Raw genomic sequence first — 18,915 nt, forward strand, 5'->3', positions numbered from 1 at the left:
GAAATTTTCTATTTTTTCTTAAAATACAGCAGTAAGAGAATGAAGCCATAGCTTTCAGTACTTTTAAATTCTTTACTTCCCATACAATTCACCAACAGTAATTTGTAAGGAACACTCTTCCCATTATCAACGCACTTTCTTCTCTCATTGTGAAATCAAGGGTTGTTATTTTAGAATCAGACATTTGCTCTAAAAGGCATAGTACTGGCATGTACATAATTGTGGAAAATGTCTATGAATCAGGTTCCTCCTCTAAACGTAGTGGTTTTCTTAAACAAAAAGTAAACTTCTATCTAGCATGTCGAACTTGTTCATAAACTAGAAAGCCTTTAGTAATAAATATTTCCCATCAGCATTATTAAAAGGTGACAATTAGGAACAACAGAGTATGCCATTCAGAGCATTCTAATCATTCCAGTATTTGAGAGGGTAAATGTTTTTCAATCATCTAAGATTTTATTCTTCAGGTATTTCATCTTCTATAATAGCGTACATTATCCAAAATGTGCACAATTACTTATTAGCAAATCCAAATGCCATTAGGTTAAACAAAATCCCTTGCATAGCAAAAGGGGTTAACTAGATTTGTATTAATATAGAAGCCAGGCTTTTAATATTCTGCAAATGTTAACAAAGAAAGATGATAATGTTGAGTTAATATGGGTTAAGCATAAAATGAAAATAAATTTTTCTGATTGCGAGGTGTTGACATTTTTTTGGCTAGGGCCTCCAGCCTGTTCCTGAAAGCTGTGTAATTACAGAAGGCTTTTCCCCTCCTTCCCCCTCCTGCTTCAAGCCTACCCACATTAGTAATGACCCCTTCACTGCTTCAAAAACCACTAATGGTCTTCAGCACGGGCAAGAAAAATGAACAGGATAAATTGGAATCCACAGTCAGTAATTTGCATCCTATGAGGCTGCTTTGGCCACTCTCACTCATTCCTGGCCATCAATCGTTGCCTGTCAGGTGCTGCACTCTGCCACCATGACAAATACTCCTCCTAACACTCTGATTCGTCCAAACAATGTAATTGTCCTCTATTCTCCTTTTGGTAATGGAGATAATGAATGACTGCACAAACAAGAAGGATTGCTCATCACAGACGCCAGGGTGGCTTCAAACAGCAAAAGGCCTAGGGTACAAATTTTAATTGACTGAAAACACTGGTCGGGGTTGGGAGGAAATATTAAAAAAAAGTTTAAATCCTTCTTGTTATGATATTTTCCTGCCAAATTCAAGGGAGTGGCACCTTTTGGCTTTTTGCCCCTCTTAGATTTTGAGAGCCTAGGTTTATAGGTTATTCGCCCAATGGAAATGAGTTCTGCAAACAGCAACAATGAAAATAAAGATGCATTAAAAGAATGCCTGGATCTACACTGGTAATGTCTTCCAGTGTGCTCTTTCTTTATGCAGTGTTTTTGACCTTTTTTGTACGTTTAGTCTTTGTCACTGTTGTGATGCATTTGTGTAAGATAGTTCTGACAAAATGGGGATTATAGTGTGTGTGTATGAAGAAAAGAAACAGATGAGCAGAAAGGGAGAGGGAGGGGGAGGGAGAGGGAGAGGGAGAGATTAGACACAAAGGTTTAGGATGTCAAGAAAGTTGAGGAAAGGACAGAGGATGTGATTGGAGAGCTAATTCCTTCAATATTTTTGTAAATTATGACTAATAAGAATCTTTCCAGTGTTTTATTAGAAATTTTGTCAAATGACCATAGAAATAAAAAAGATGCATTTTTCCTGGGAATTCCTCTGCTATACTTTCACTATGAAAACAGTTGCGAATTCTATCCATAATCATTAAAAAAATTGGTACTTTCCCAAAATTCACCTTGCACAGATGGTTTTTTTTTTAATTAATAGAGAAGACTATAATAGCTTTAACTTATCTAGATAATGTTCTGTGGTTTTTGAACATTCGTGATTCCATGCCCCTTTTATATATGGGGTGGACTGTTTATCTGAAAGTGTTCTGGCAGTCAGCCACTGTATTTCTAAAATTAAAAGAGAGATGGAAAACAATCAGCTTTCAGAGGAATTGGAACCATGACAATGTGTTTTGGATTAATTTACAAATATATGTATATATTTAAGGCCAAACTGTGGAACTGGAGAATTTCTACTACATAGTCTATCATATGCATTCTTCTACTTTATTAGAACAGACATCATATTGAAATAATAAACATGGGAAGCCTTCACTTCTTCTTTGATGTATATTACTAAATGTCTGACTGGCTCAAATTTAAAATAAACTTTGGTATGTTTGCACTTGAAAACTGGAAGTAGACCACAAGCAATAATTTGTTGTCAGTTTCCATATTCTTGGACTAAACCTATAGTTTAGTCTGTTCACTGTTGGAGGCCAAACCACCCAGGTCCAGTGGCCCAGAGGTGGCTCAGCTTACTCGTAAGAGCATACATCGTAACATAATAGTGATGATGATGATTCCCTTCACCAACAAAGAACCAGCAAAGGTTAAAGTTTTTCACATCTCAAAGTAATTCTAAAGCCACTGTTGAAAAGAAGTAAATCATAAAAGATCCTCTTACTGGTAATATCAACTGACAAATGTTCAAAAAGCTAATAAGACATGTACGGCTCATGACTCAATGTAGACATAAAATACTTTTTAATTGCCTTTCTTAATTTTAAGGACTTATTTGAAAGTAAGATATATTATTTACTCAAAATACTATTGAACTTAGGCTTTTCTTCTTCGTTTTTGTTTTTGTTTTTTTTTTTTTCCCTTTTAGGGTTTACCTGGTTAAAGCACATGGAAACAGATCTATAGTATCTTTAGAATACATCAGTGGGTGAGACCACTTAATAATAGTATTTGTGACTAATCCTTCGCCAGTGATGTTCAACTGGAACCAACTTACCGTGATTTTTATTCTATGCTGAAAGAGTTTATGCTGATATTTTAAAATATTGTTATATTTTGAATCAGCTCACAAATTAGAAGTGCATAGTGAATTTAAAAAGTAGTGTTTGGCGTTGGTGTTATGGCATAGTGGGTAAAGCCACTGCCTAGGGTGCTGGCATCCCATATGGGCACCAGTTCAAGTCACAACTGCTCCTCTTCTGATTCAGCTCCCTGCTATGGCCTGGGAAAGCAGTAGAAGATGGCCCAAGTCCTTGGGCCCCTGCACCCACATGAGAGACCTAGAAGAACCTGGCTTTGGCTTGGCCCAGCTCTAGCCATTGCAGCCATTTGGAGAGTGAACCAATGGACGGAAGAGCTTTTTCTCTGTCTCTCCCCCTCTCTCTCTCTTTCTCTGTAACTCTACTTCTCAAATAAATAAATAAAACTTTAAAAAATAGTAGTGGTTGGAGGGCTGAAAAATTAGAAATAACCTAAGCGCACATCAATTGGATCATACTTACATAAAATATGAGGGTCCCAGGAGAGGTTGGCCCCCCCACATTGTTGAGTGAAAAAATCAGGTTGCAGAACAATATTTTTTTTGTTAAACAGATACAAATCTATGCTTGTCACACAAGAAAAATATCTGGAAAAACAAACAGTAAAAATTCATGTATAGGGCATAAATGTGGAAACATGTGGTATAGGGCATAGAGGTAGAAACTTTGTTCATATACTCCTATATGTGCTATGTATATACTGCTTCCATTTTTTAAATCCAATATTAATTTAAAAATTATAGTTAATTTATATAGCTAGTTTATATACTTTTAAAAATATTTATTTGAAAGGAAGAGTGGCAGAGAAGGATACAGGGGGAGGGAGACAGAGTAAGTGTGTGTGTGTAAGAGAGAAATTAATCTTCTATTTGCTGGTTCACTCCCCAAATGCCTACAACAACTAGGGCTGGACCAGGTCAAAGCCAGGAGCCAGAAACTCCGTCAGGACTTTCACTTTGGTGGCAGGAACCCAAGTTTTTGAATGTTCATTTGCTGCCTCCCAGGTGCATTAGTAGGAAGCTGGATAGGAAGCAGAGGGGGGCCTCTATCATAGGCACTCTGATATGGGATGCAGTCATCCCAAGTGGTGCCACAATGCCCATCCTCCACATAAAAACCCATAGTCCTTTAACTGTTTTGTACAATTAGATATTCTCCTACATTGTGGTAACTTTTTCATCCATATATATTTTTTAAAGATTTATTTACTTATTTTAAAGGCAGAGTTAAGAGACAGTGAGAAAGATCTTCCATCTACTGGTTCATTTCCTCAAATGACTAGGCTGGGGTTGGGCCAGGTTGAAGCCAGGAGCTTCATCTTGGTCTCCCATGTGAATGTAGGGGCTCAAGCAGTTGGGCCATCTTCCACTTCTTTCCTAGGTGCATTCGCAAGGAACTCAGACTGGCAACCATATGAGATACGGGCATCAAAGGCAGTGGTTTAACCTGTGGCACCATAATGCCAACTCCTTCATGGGTATTTTTTAAAGTAAGACATCTCCAGGATCAGTCCTGCCTCTTAGATTAGCTTTGACCCTCTGAATCTCACTTGCTGGACTGCAAAGTTTACTTAGAAGAATTCTTTCAATTCTGGAGAGCACACAATTTGTCAAATTACTTCTGGGATGTCATAATATATCCATTTACACAAATGGTCCAGTAACTTGTTGGAGAGATGTTTGAACATATGCTTGAAAATTGATCATTATGGTGACCACTTCCTTTTCTTTACTCCCTTTCCAAGACATATTTTATAGAATTAATCCAGGTGACCTTAATTTTGACAAAGCCACTCATATATGAAACCAGTTTCCCTAATGTGGACAATTAATCTGAATTTAATAGATATCATTTACTGATCTAGGACCATTTCTGCCAAACTTAGGTACAAACACAGGTGCCAAGGATTTAATTTTTGAATAAATAAGTACATCTTCTTTGAATTTATTCAGTGGTCATTAATTATACTTTTTTCTTGTGTGAACATGAATTCCTATTCTATGAACAGATTAGATACTTCTCAAAAACTTAGAAAAAATAACAACAAACATATTAAAAACCCATCTCACCCTCGTAGTGGGAGGTAATCTCCTTTTTACTAAAGCCCCATGGCAATTTGCCTGTTAATTATAACTTTTTAGCTTTTCATTGTCATGTCTTATTTACATCTCTGCTAACTATAACTTCCTGAAAGCAAAACCCTGAGTTTTGTAAAATTCATATTTCTTCCTCATAAAATCCAGTAGACAGAAGTTCTCATTCAAGCTCTGATAGCAATTTTTATCATATTAAAAGACTGCCTAGGGCATGTGTTTGTTCTAGTGTTTTTGCCAGTGAGACACTTGTGTCCCCTTTGGGATTACCTGGGTTCACTGCCTCACTGTGGCTCCTGACTCCAGCTTCCTGCTAATGCAGAGCCTGGGAGACAGTGTGGAAGGCTAAAATGACTGGGCTCCTGCCAGTCTTATGGGAGAGCTGAATGACATTCCCAGCTCCCAGCTTTAGCCCTTGTCCTGGCACAGGGCCATTGCAGGTGTTTGGGGAGGGAACAAGCCATGTTCTCTCCCTATATCTCTGCCTCTCAAATAAATGAATAAAAAATATTTAAAAAGAAAGACTGTGATGGTTACATGAATTGGTTAACAAAGCTATACATAGGATACAAAGCATCTTTAGAGAATATAAGATTTGCAATTATTAATTGTAAAACTCTCTCTCTCTTACACCCCTCAAGTTGTGTGAGCTTCTAACCACTATGTCAGGATGCAACAAAAACCCTTTGCTATTACCCATCAAGATAACTTCTGTTTCCACCTGAAGCACTTCCACATAACATATGATACATTTCTTTGTGTTGCTATATTTAATTCTCTGTATTGTCTGGATGTCTTATCATTGTCTTTAGCTCTTGAGAACAAAACTATAAAATGTTAGAGTTGAAAGACTTTTGCTTTATTTTTTACTTTTATTTGTGAGGTTTGGAGTTAGAGGGAGTACTCATCCACTTGTCAATTCCCAAAATGCCTGCAATGGCCAGAGCAGGAGCCAGGGGTTGGGAACTCGATCCAAGTCTCCCATATGGGTGGCGAGAACCTAGTTACTTGAGTTATCACCTTCTTTGCTTCAGTAACTTGAGCCATAACACTGCCTCTCAGGATCTGCATTGGCAGGAGGCTGGAATTAGGAATCAGAGCCAGGAATCAAATCTAGACACTCTGGTGGAATATGGGCATCCCAACCACTAGAAGTTTTCAGACAGACTTTGACCTAGGACCTAATTTAGGTAAATAATGAAACCAAAGCTCAAGTACCACACATCAGTCAAATAAACAGATATTGGTAAGAGTTCTGAAAACTCTGTTCTGATATTTAGTGGATGCCTTTCCTAATCCAACATCAATTATTTTTCATTGTAGTATAATTTCCCCTTTCTTTTGGTAACATATCCCTGGTTTAACTTTAGGGATATGACCAGGGATGGTTAATTGGCTCAGTATTGTTGGTTATACTGATTATATTGCAGATGGAACCCACATTAGGTTAATGTGAGTCCCTCCTGGGATTGTCAAAGTTGTCTTTTCATTGAGGTTACTAAGTCAGTAGGATGTACACCCAGGCAAGCTGATGGCCACTGTTGCCACCAAATGTGGAAAAACTAGAATGATATTTGTTCAAATAAAAGTAGAGTCAGTAGACAGAAAACAGATTCCTGACACCATGTCTACAACCAGCTTTGTCAAAAACTAGTCACCTTTTGCCTTGCCATCACTTAAGCCAGTAAATTATTCTAAAGCCCATAGCCCAATCTAGATTATCTGGAATATATGTTTATTCCTTTTTTTTCTTCAGGTATAGCATGATTTTTATTGTTAAAAAAGTAAAGAAGGAAGAAGATTAGAAAGAGGAGGAGAAAGAAGGGAAAGAAATTAATGACTCCACTTTAGTCTACACCCACAGACTTATAAAATTTGGAATTTTAGGAAAACTTGATCAGAGTGGTGATCCCAATAAGTTTTTTTTTAAAAATCACAAAACTTGGAAGATAGAAGTTGAAGCATATAATGTATATGGAACTGTGAAAACTTTATATCTAAATTTTTGATGATGTTTCTTAAAATGACTGCAGACTAAATTTCAGCACATTTCTTGTGTTGAGATGAGACTTTTAAGGGAGATGAATATAAATTTGCTAATCAAAATATCTGAGAAATACACTGAGACTCAAAAACCTTATAGCAACTAATGGCTGTGATAATGTAAAATGACACAAAAACTATTGCACTCATCTGGCTAATTTAGGGTTATTTGATTTCAGCAAAATTCCCTTACCCAGCTGCAGAAGGAGAGTGTATTTTAAATAGTGTGTGATCACAACATTTGCTTCCATTTCCATGATTCTGGCATTCCTACTAATCCATCACTCTGTCCAAACAATGTGAAACCCACCCCAGCAGGAAGCAGTTACTTCCCCTCCAAACTTCCACACTGCCTTTTCTCTTCTGCTATTTATTCGCTCCACATTGTCTTTTATGCAGATATGTGCACTTGCATTATATCCCTAACTGGAATGCAAGTCATTTGAAGGCAGAGTTCAAGATTTATTTAACCTTGAACTTTCTACAGCACTTATTTAGTACAGTGCTTCCTACAGAATAGGTGCTCAATCTGTGCTTGTCAGCGAATGCATAATTTCTGAAATTGATACTATTTTCTGATAGAAAGCACTGGCCACAAATATGAAGCACAAAAAACTCATAAATATGGGAATATTCATTTAACTGTTTTACTGACACAATATTTGGATATTTGAAAACATCTACTGAATTTTTCACTTTTCATCCAGATGTTTGGTATCATGGAAATGCAGACTTCAGAGTCAAATCAATAGGTTTTTTTTTTTTTTTTAATGCCAGATGTATATTTGGGATAAAGAAAACGTGACTACTTCAGAATGAGTCATTTCATTTGGTTTACATTGAAGTAAATAGATTAAATTATAATAATCATATCCTTTAAAAATCAGAAAATCTCTGAGAGATTTTCATAATAGTCGGTTCTTAGGAGAATAACACATTTGGCTGCTACTTAAAGTCACGGTGAAAGCCCTCATTAAAAAGAGCAAAGAGAGAAGCACATTCTTCTGCAGATAAGCAAAAGGAATACTGAATGAGCCTGATGGATTATCATACAGAGATTTTAAGAACAGTTATTAAATTTATTATTATCAAGATAGATATAAAATAGAAGAATGGAGAAGGGATTTTTTTGAAGAAACCAAAGATAATGACTAAAAGGAAAAAAGTGAGGACCAAGGAAAAACACTTTTTGCATCTGCAAAATATCCATATTCTAACAGGACAGAGGGAATTCACATGGATAGGAGCAATAGAATTAAGTGATGGTCGGATACCACCAACACTCAATTTACTTCTTAGCTTCCATAAATGCATCCAAAAGTGTATTACCAAAACATATTAGAAAACATTTGCAGATGAGATTCAGAATTTTAAGCATGATGAATATAATTATTTTCCTATTGACTGAGACTTTAAAGCTGAGCATGGTCTTATTTTGAAAATAACAGAAATATATTCCTAAGGCTAGAGAAAGATAATTTTTATTTAACATTTGTTAGGATGCTCCCATGAGCTGCTTGGCCATGCATGTTATGCTGCCTACATGGCTAATGGGTAATCTTACTAAATGAGCCAAAAGCCACAAATAAGGCCTTGACTCATTTAACAATCATTTCACATTTCCACACTATGACCAAATTAATATTTTATGGGGCCACTCAGTTCTACAGCCAGACCACTTTTCCAAAAAATTGAATTTTGTGCTTATTTATTTTATGGATCATTTGTTGAAATAGATTTCAAAACAGGTTTAGGCTATTTAGATTTTTCAGTGAACTGCAAAAGAAAAACTCACAGACTCAGAGTTTTAGAAACAGGACATTAGAAGCCATATAGTTCAAACTTCTCATTTTATGCCTAACGAAACTGAAGCTGATTGAGAAAAAATGGCTGGACCAAGCCTTGTTGGTCTCCTAAGATTGCCTTGATTTTCCCAACAAAAAAACAATACTCCTATAGCCTTAGAGAACACTTCTTATAGAACATCTTATGTCCAGATTTTATCTTGTTAGTTATTTAATCACACCTCGTATTAAATGTGTTCCTATGCCATCCTATACTTGCCCTGTTTTCCACACTAGATTACAAATGCTTGATTATTTTTCTACCTCCCCTAGGCAACTATATTCTCCTTGAAAACAGAGACTGGCTATCCTAATTCTACTCTTGGAATCTAGGGTATTGCTTGGCATATAAGTGATATCAAATAAAGGTATTGAACTACTAAAGCTTGAAAATGCTAACAAGAAAATTCTTTGCATCCCAAGAATATTATTCTGAAATTAAAGGACAAGAATTTGTTTGAGGTGAAAATTGGACATGAGAAGGGAAATTAAAGTGGGCAGATACAAAAAAAGACAGAAAATACAATGCTACACCCACATCAAACTCAGAGTAGTGAAAATCAGCTCCTGTTTAAAACAAGAGCAATACTTTGTATGTGAAAAATGGAAAAGAATCAGCAAATGCAGCTGGTAACACTGAGAAGCTGCATAAAAGAAAAAAGTACACTAGACTTTTCATTAACATTTCATTTCTCCTTATTGAATAGGCTAAGGGGGTACTGTAAAGCAAGGATCTGAAGCATGTGGTGCAGTTTTATGATGTCTAGACAACCAAGATGCTTGTATCTAATCTTATGACAACAATCCTACTTAACAGGTCCAGACACAGTGCCACAGGAGTCTGAGTTAGAAGGAAATGAGGATTACTGATTAGTCCATTGCAACATTTCTTTAATTACATAAAAAATAGTTTGGGTAAAAAAAAAGTGGGGTCATTATTAAGAAATTATTCAGTGATATTAAAAACTAGAATAAATAATTGCAGTATGTTCAGTCCAATTTACTGTCATTGACTATGCTGTGAATAATTTGTCTGACTTGCTGTACAAATGCACTGAAAGTTTAGTTTGCCTCGAGAAAGCTAACAGATTTAAAGAGGAAGGGGTTGTTTAAAGAAGCTGAAGGTTATCTTTATTTTTTTCCACAAAGGTTATTATCTCTAGAGTAAGCAATGGAAATGTTGTGGATATTATCTTCTTTGCTCATCTCAGAGTACAGGATAAGAAAATGGGGTTAATGATAAGTTTAAAAGTCATAAAAACAAGGAGGAAGAAGCTGTAAACTAATGACTTTGTGTGATGGACAGTAGTAGTTGAAAAGAGAACCTTAATGGTGACTAACGTTCTTGTACCATATTATGGAGAAAGTTTCAATCAGGACAGCTATTGTGAAACACAACTCTTTAAAAAGAACTGATTCTTTCATAAGTTCACAAAGACAAAATTTCTAAGGGATATAAAACACTAATATTAGGAACTTGGTTTAAAGGTTTGGAACTGCTTTCTTTTGCTACTATTTACAGAACATCTTTCTGTATATACGTGAGTGTTGGCTACAATTATAAATGCAGATGAATCCTCTTAACAAGATGGTCTCAAAATAGTTGACTTCTTTTATGTCTTAATTATACCCATTTTCTTAAGGCGTTTTGAAATTTATCTGAGTTATAACTAACAATCATTGCCAGCCTGTCCACAAAGTACAACAAAGTAAGACAAAGATATCACCTAAGCGTTTACTTTAGTTATGCACTGTACTAGTAAATAGAGCAACCAACTGATAGTAAAAGAAGACAACATTTAACTGGGCCATCTAAAAAGGTTAGTGAGCAGTATTTATTTTGGAATTCCCCAGTTTTATCTTATCAATGTGTTTTTCCTTCCCTTTTTCAGGGGAGCTTGTGTAGTGAAAGTCGACTAAATCAAGATGGAGAAAGAGTAAGGTGCTGCCACAACATTTATCTATCTTTGTGCATACATAGGGCCTGTTACTATTTTACCAAAGCTCTGGAACACATAAAACTTTAGAGTATTTCTAAGGAAATGATAAAAAAATCATCTAGTGAGTTTCCAATGTTTATGTAGACCAAATCAACTGATCAATAAAGAGAACACTTTCAAAATGCCTCTTCATTATATCTATGAATATATTTCTTCTGATAATTAAATATGTAGGATTGTAAATTGTCTAATCCATGTCATAACCAAATATATATATATATATATATACACATATCTATCTGGGTATCTACTGACTAAACTTACTCATTCAAGATAAATGTGATTAAATAATAAAATATCAAATAACTTGATACATGTGAGTTCTACAGAAAGTTCTTAAAAATATATATTATGGAAAACAATGCATGGATTTCAAAAGTTTTTGTACCAAAAATAAACTTACTCTTCCATTTCAATTTTCCACAATATTTTGGAGTCCCCTCATATTTAAACGTTTACTACCACAATTGAATGCTATTTTGTGTAAATCCAAATAAATTAGAAACTTAAGGACTAAAAGAGGGACACAAAAATTAAACATTTCTTAATAATAAAATTATATGATAATACATGTTTATAGCTTATATAAATATTAGTATGTGACAATTTTTCTAATTTGGACAGCAAATCAGAAAACATTTAAAAAGGGCTCCTCTTAGCTTGGGTAATCAAACTGATCTTGGCAAAAATCAGTCTTTTAATTACTTCTCTACTATATTTTCATCTGCTCATCAACTGGACAAAAGAAAGAGAAATAATGAGACAAATCCAAATTTGAAAATGTGATGTTCCCACTGACCTTTTTTTTTTTTTTTAAATCAACTTAAGTGGTAAGATTTTATGGAAAACAAGCATCACCTCTCATTCTTCCTAATTTGAATATTATAAATTATAGTATTTCTTTATATATATATATATTTTAACAGGCAGAGTTAGAGAGAAAGGTCTTCCTTTTTCCGTTGGTTCACCCCCCAAGCGGCCGCTACGGCTGGCGCGTTGCGGCCGGAGCACTGCACTGATCCGAAACCAGGAGCCAGGTGCTTTCTCCTGGTCTCCCATGCGGGTGCAGGGCCCAAGGACTTGGGCCATCCTCCACTGCACTCCCGGGCCACAGCAGAGAGCTGGACTGGAAGAGGAGCAACCGGGACAGAATCCGGCGCCCTGACCGGGACCAGAACCCGGGGTGCCGGCGCCGCAGGCAGAGGATTAGCCTATTGAGCCGCAGCGCTGGCCTCTTTACATTCTTAGAAACAAAACAGTTCTATTTTTGTGTGAACATATTTCTAAAGTATTTAGGAAGTCCTGAAAATGGCTGACTCCTCAAGAAACAGCCTTTAAAAGGACAAGTCTTTAATATAGTTAAATTCAACTAGCATGAAGCAGGATGGGTAGCATCTGCTCTGCTTAGCTGAGTATTTGATCTGATTGTTGCTGCCTCTTAAATAGTTGATATTATCCATGGCCGTTGATTATAGTTGGAGCCCCTTTAGCATTTCTGATACCTGGCATGTGTGGCAGATGAACTTAAGTTTGACCCATAGGTGCCAAGGTAGATCAGTTAACTATAAGAGAATAAGTTTTTCATCAAAACTAGGTAATTTGAAGTAAACTCTGAAGGTATCTTGGCTATTCTTGTGTTATTAACTGAATCATGCAGACTATCTAATATTTAAACGATTTAAATACTCTTATTTGAGTAATTGGAAATATCCCCCATGGAACATAAGATGAGTGGGTTTAGTTCTTGAAGTTAGCAAAACAATTAAGGATTGCCACATGGCAAGAGATAAGCCAGAAATGGCCTTTAGACTCTGAGCAGAATATCAGTAAGCACATCCAAGATATTACCCTTATGTATATACCATGAAATTTTGATAATGCTTTTATCTAAATGAAGATATTTTGTTACAGGAGATAAGAGGGGGCAATTTATAGGAAAAGGTAAATAAAGAGAGCCAAAAGTAATCTCAAAGATGTCAAAAGTACAGATAAAAAATCACCATCCAGCTCATCAGTTTCATTCCTCATATAAAATTTTGACTGATTAGATCAGGATACTGAGGATGTTATATTGACAAACTCTCCTCCTTGGGATAGTATCTATTGGCACTTAGTATCCATACAGAATCAAGTTGGACCAGGCAGAAACTAAAGAAAGGACTTTGCCAGTTCCAGTGTTTGGACAGGTAAAATTTTCATGTAGTATATAACACAAGCAGGAAATTAAGGATAAAAAATGTAAACACTACGATTTTATAAGGTCTCCACTGTTTTTCCAATCTACCCAGCCAATTTTGAAATGACCTGAGAATACACTATTAAGAGGAATGAGTATATGCATTTCAATGTGATAACGCTCATTCAACTCTACAAACATTGATGCATGTGTTGTGTCCTGGGCTAGTTAACAGAAACAGAGGCTGAGATTGTTCACTTGGTATTTGACTGGTTATGCTCTTTTCTCTTCTTTAAGTTCCTGAACACATTCTCCTATTTAATTTTAATTCATTGGAATGCTAAAGATGTTGTAGAAGCTAGAGCCACACTCTCTATAGAGATAAGGCTTTTTTTACCCCCTCAGATATTTGGGATACAATTTACAGTAAGTGTAACACCTCTCAGCAAGTCAACTTCAACTTGGGCTGTGCTTTACTTAAGTAAAAGCAAATTGAGATATTGTACATTGAATTATTAGGAGAGTTTGCTATTTGCTAAAGTAATCCTTTTATAAGATAAAAAATGTTCTTTCCAAGTGATTAATATACACTGTAGACTAATGCTTTTCTAATTTCATTAGGAACAAATCCAGATGTTTACAACAAATGCTAAAAGAAACATTCTGCTGGGCTTATTAATAAGCCCTGGATCTTCAGTTCCCTGTTTTATTCACTTCTGTATGCCCAGCTTCTAGGAGAGAGTACAAGCTCAATAAATATTTGGTAGGTAAAAGGATCATTTTCAGTGCTTGACCTGAGACCAGAGCAGGTATTTCACTTCAAGTACAGAAAGGAAGCAGGAGAAACATCAGTCATTAGGCATTACATTCTCATATCAGTAGTTAGAAGCAACTGATTGGGAGGAGGCTAAAGACAAGGGGTATGGAAATTTTTACATATCATAGACTATCAATTTATCTACATTACTGAAAATCTGAATTATTATTTTTCCATGAGATGTTATGTAAATTTCTAGATCCTTATTGACTAAGATATAGGGGGCAAACATGTAGAAAAACCCCCCGGATCTTATCACAGTGGTCTAGGTAGCAGTGTATGATTGTCACTCTAAGGCAGAATGCTTTCCATGATTTAATACCCTAGTGGATAAACATTCAAATATAAAGTGTAGATACATTTTGGAAACACTCAACTAATTCAGGAAACACATGTGCAATGGTGTCATCAGGTCACACTTCAGGTGGAGCTCTGGGAAATTTTTTGGAAAACACTAGTAGAAATAAGTTGGAAGGAGCAAGAGAACACACATAAATCCATTAGTAATTGCATTTATAACTCTTTCCATCTGTCATTTTCAAAGCATTTTTCTAATATTAGCTGCTGAAGTTCTAAGTGCACATGGCTCCTATCCATTGTCTCATCTCACTTGATAAAGGTAAAGAACTGAACACAGGAAGTATTGTAACTTATCACTTGTTTGTGATCCAGGCAGAATTACATGCAAAAACTTAAGCTTTGAGTTCACAAATTTTTTTCTGTATGCTAAAAAATCTATAAGGCCAACCATTTCTTAGGAATAACTTTTTGCCTTTTAAGAAATATTCATTTTGATTCTTCCCATAGATTAGAAAGTAAGTTTAGGATATGAAAACATTATCTGGCATTATCCATTAGAGCATAATCCCTGACATTGAAGATTTGATTACGCCACTCAAGGTACCCATGGCCAACTTACAGAACAAACTAATTATGTGATGTTGGCAAGATCTGATGAATTACATGAGGACAACAGTTGCCATGAAAACTATGCAAAACTACAGGTTTCTAAGGTATCTGTTTCAGTTTATATAAGGAAAATGATTTGGTAGTTTAACAAAATTCACGTCTCTCTCTAGAATGTGATATTATAATATCTGTTCATAGCCCAGACAGATGGGTTGTAACACTTAACAAACTTGCCTGAAGAAATTAATAGATATAATTTTAGGATGACTAAAATTAATGACCATTAGGTCAGTTAATTTTCACATTAAAATGTATATGTGCCTCACAAGAATATCAGCTTCTTTAAGGAACTTGAGAAGAACCCTTAAAAAAACTTCATTGAGCAAAACCTTGTTCCTAACCCAGACTACATTTATGCAAGAGAGCTGGGGATCTGGAAGCTTTTGTTGCTAATGTCTGCAACACTCTGTGATAATGACCAGGGAGACAAACCAGTCATTCAAGTGAGAAAAAGGTTTGGCAAGTCTGGGTAAAGAGAAGTTTACAATTATTCATGTGGGGAAAAGAATAATCAAAACCAAAAATTTGCAAAGAAATTCAGGCCATATCTCATGGGAAGAAGAAGGAACTAAAAAGAATTAAAAGACATAGTGAGCTTGTTCACATTAGAATAATATATGCTCGAATCTCTGGAGAAACTCTATTATATCACAATTAATATAGAGAATGTGATCAAGCCAGGCTAATTTCAATAGATTCCAAGTTTTGAACTGTTCCTAGGCCATCCAAATGGGAATCTGGCCAGGATGCTGGGGTTAATAATTCATTTTGAGGAAGACTAATTCTTTGGGAAGCAGCCCACTCCACAGGAGAAAACATTTGGTCCATGTGAAGAAATTTGCTTAAGATCACCATCTATTAGCTCAGTATGACACCTTTTTGAAGGGGGGTAGGGAGGAGAGGAAAAATCAGTTCATTTTCTCAAACATATAGAAATATTTATGTTTTCAATAAATGCATATTGATGTTAGAGAAGTGGCTCAAGCATATATATCTAAGGTTTGGATTTTTAAAAATATTTACTTATTTCTTTATTTGAAAGGCCGAATGACAGAAAGAGAGGGAGAGACACAGAGACCTTCCAAAAGCTACTTCGTTCCTACAACAGTTGGGCTGGACCAGGCTGAGGCCAAGATCCAGGAATTCCAATAAGGTCTCCCCATGGGTAGCAGGATTCAAACACTTGGGCTATCATCTGCAACCTCCCAGGAACATGAGGAGGAAGCTGGATCAGAAACAGAGGAGCCAGGATGCGAACCGGCACTCCAAAATGGGATGCAGGCATCTCCAGCAGTGGCTTGCCCCAATGTCTGTCCTGGATTCTTAAGGAATAGTTTTAACCTCAAATTTCAGTTACCATTATCTTAGAATAGCATTATCAAAAGAACACTGTACCTAAAAGTAGAGGCTCTGGGGGTAGGCTTTGGCCTGGCAATTAAGATGTCACTTGGGATGCCTGTGTTCCATATCAGGGTGTCTGGGCTCAAATCTTGGCTCTGCTCTGATTCTAGCTTCCTGCTAATGTGTACCATGGAAGACAGTGATCATGTGATGGCCCAAGTGGCTTCAGTATCTGCCACCCATACGGGCAACTGGATTGGATTCCTGGATCTCATTTTGACCTGGCCTAGCCTCAACCATTGAGGGCATTCAAGGAATGATTCAGTGATGGGAGTGCTTGTTTAAACACACACACACACACACACACTCTCTCTCTCTCACTCTCACTCTCACTCTCTGTCTCTCAAATAAACCAGTTAACAAAGTTAATCAAATTAAAGGTTAATTAAATTAAAGAGAAATACAAGCTCTGGATTCAGACAGCCTTGGCTTTTATTCTTGGTTCTGTGGATTACAACTGTGAAACTATGAAGGGCTACCTCATAGGAGTCTTACGAGGTTTAAATAAGTCATTGATCAATTCAACAAATAGTTACTGAGTGCCAGGCTCTATTATAAAAGACACAAATCCAAGATGTGATGGAACTTAAAGTCTTCTTTTTTAAAGATGTATTTATCATTTATTTGAAAAGCAGAGAGAAAGAGGGAGAGAGAGTGATAGAGAATCTATCTTCCATCTCTTGGTTCACTTGCCAAATGGCTGCAACAGCCAGGTTTAGGTCAGACCAAAGCCAAATGACAGGAACTCTACCCCAGCCTCCTGTATCAGGGGCCAAAGCACTATGGCCATCAACCACTATGGCACCTAAGCAAGAAGCTAGATCAGAAGTGGAACAGCCAGGACTCAAATCGGCACTCCGACTCGGGATGCCAGTGGTGCAAGTGGCAGCTTAGCCCACTGTGCCCCAACAAGGGGGCCCCTGGAACTTACTTTCAGATAAAGGATGTAGGCAATAAAGAAAAATGCATAATGTGTCTGATGGTGATAAGATTTATGAAGAAAAACAAGGCACTATTTGAGACAGAATGTGACTGGGGATGCTGCTCTTTTATATAGGGTGGCCAGGGAGAGCATTTTGAAAAGGTGGCATTTGAGCAGAGACTTGAGTGCCAGCTAGGAGGCAGGGATGGCAAAGAGCCCAGAGTCCTACTGCAGAGTGAGAGGGGCTGAGTAGAAGGATGGGGGATGGAGAAGCAGCCGGTGCCAGACTATCCTGAGCCTTGTGGGTCACATTAAAAGATTTAAGTTCCAACATGGTGTCTGGCACATAGTAATTAAGCACATAATAAATAGTAGCAATTTATTTATTCATACTGGGTAAATATAGTCATAAATCAGAATCATCCATCATTTCTACTGCTCTGCCATATCGTTGGAGTTTTCTACATCAATCCTGTCAGCCTAACATAGCTGATTCCTATGAGATCTTAACACATTTTCAGTGCTCATGAATATCACCAGTGTTTCTAAATACAAATGTTTTCTGTAATGTGTGATTATTCAGCATCTTGTCTATTAGTGAGTCTTAAAAGATTTTTTTTTTTTAGAGGCATCTTGGTGAAAAAGGTGAGAGGGGGTAAAGAAAGAATCTTCAGCGAAGGCACACACAGTTGGGGGATGAATTACAAAGTGTCCTTCGCATTTTTGCCAAGAACACCAGAATGTGGGTGTTACCCCATTCTTTGCTAATATGGAAGAAAATCTCCATGTCTCTGCATTGACTGTAATTTGACCCCCAATAATTACCACCAGCAGCTACCCAAGATAGCCAATGAATCATTCATACCATTCCCAAAACTTACAGGGCCTCAGGTCACCAGTGACAGATTCCTGGCCTGCATTCTAAGGCCTTTCACAATCTGGCCCCAAACTCTTTCCAAACTTATATCCTACTATTCTGCCATACAAATGTAAAAATCTTTAAAAAAAAAAGATTTACTTATTTATTTGAAAGGTAGAGTTACAGAGAGAGAGAGAGAGAGAGAGAGAGAGAGAGGTCTTCCATCCACTGGTTCATTCCCCAAATGGCCACAATGACCAGAGTCATGCCGATCCAAAGCCAGGAATTTCTTCCGGGTCTCCCATGCAGATGCAGGGACCCAAGGACTTGGGCCATCTTCTACTACTGTTAGGTAGGAAGTCAGTTATGAGCTTATGTGTGTGTAACAGGCCTAAAGAGAAGACATCTATGTCCAGCATATGCATCTGCATCTCAGAGTCATCCCGATAATGTTTCAGGGGCAGCCTGCCTTTCCCCCTTCTGCCTGCCAATCTTCCACAATCTCCCAGGTGCAGCCTAGTATCTGCATCTCAAACACCTTGCTCCCTTCCTCAGGTCTGATAACATTTGCATCCATAAAGTCCTTTGTTTCAGACCTTCAAGAGAAGTTTTTTCTATTTACATCCAAAAAGCCCTTTGTTCCAAGAGGAGCAGAGGTGGGGATTCAAGACCCATCTCCTTAAAAACCCCCAGCCTCAACTGGACAGCGCGCTCAGCTCTCTGCATCTTTGCTGAGCCGCCCGCTTGGCCGGATCAGGTGTAATCTCTCCACTCAACATGTAACCTGTAACCTCCCTCCTTCCTCCCACCCGCCCCCCCAGTCTCTCAGGCTCTGTCTGGAGAGGTGCCCATCCGTCCTTA

General features: G+C 37.1%; 1 protein-coding gene across 9 annotated transcripts in view; it reads right to left on the reverse strand.

The window, feature by feature from the left end:
* The window catches only part of MEIS2 (Meis homeobox 2), a 234,088-nt gene that overhangs the window by 63,882 nt on the left and 151,291 nt on the right, over positions 1 to 18,915 (reverse strand). The window lies entirely within an intron of this gene.

The sequence above is a fragment of the Lepus europaeus genome, chromosome 11, assembly GCF_033115175.1.
Source record: "Lepus europaeus isolate LE1 chromosome 11, mLepTim1.pri, whole genome shotgun sequence".
In the NCBI taxonomy this organism is placed as follows: Eukaryota; Metazoa; Chordata; class Mammalia; order Lagomorpha; family Leporidae; genus Lepus; species Lepus europaeus.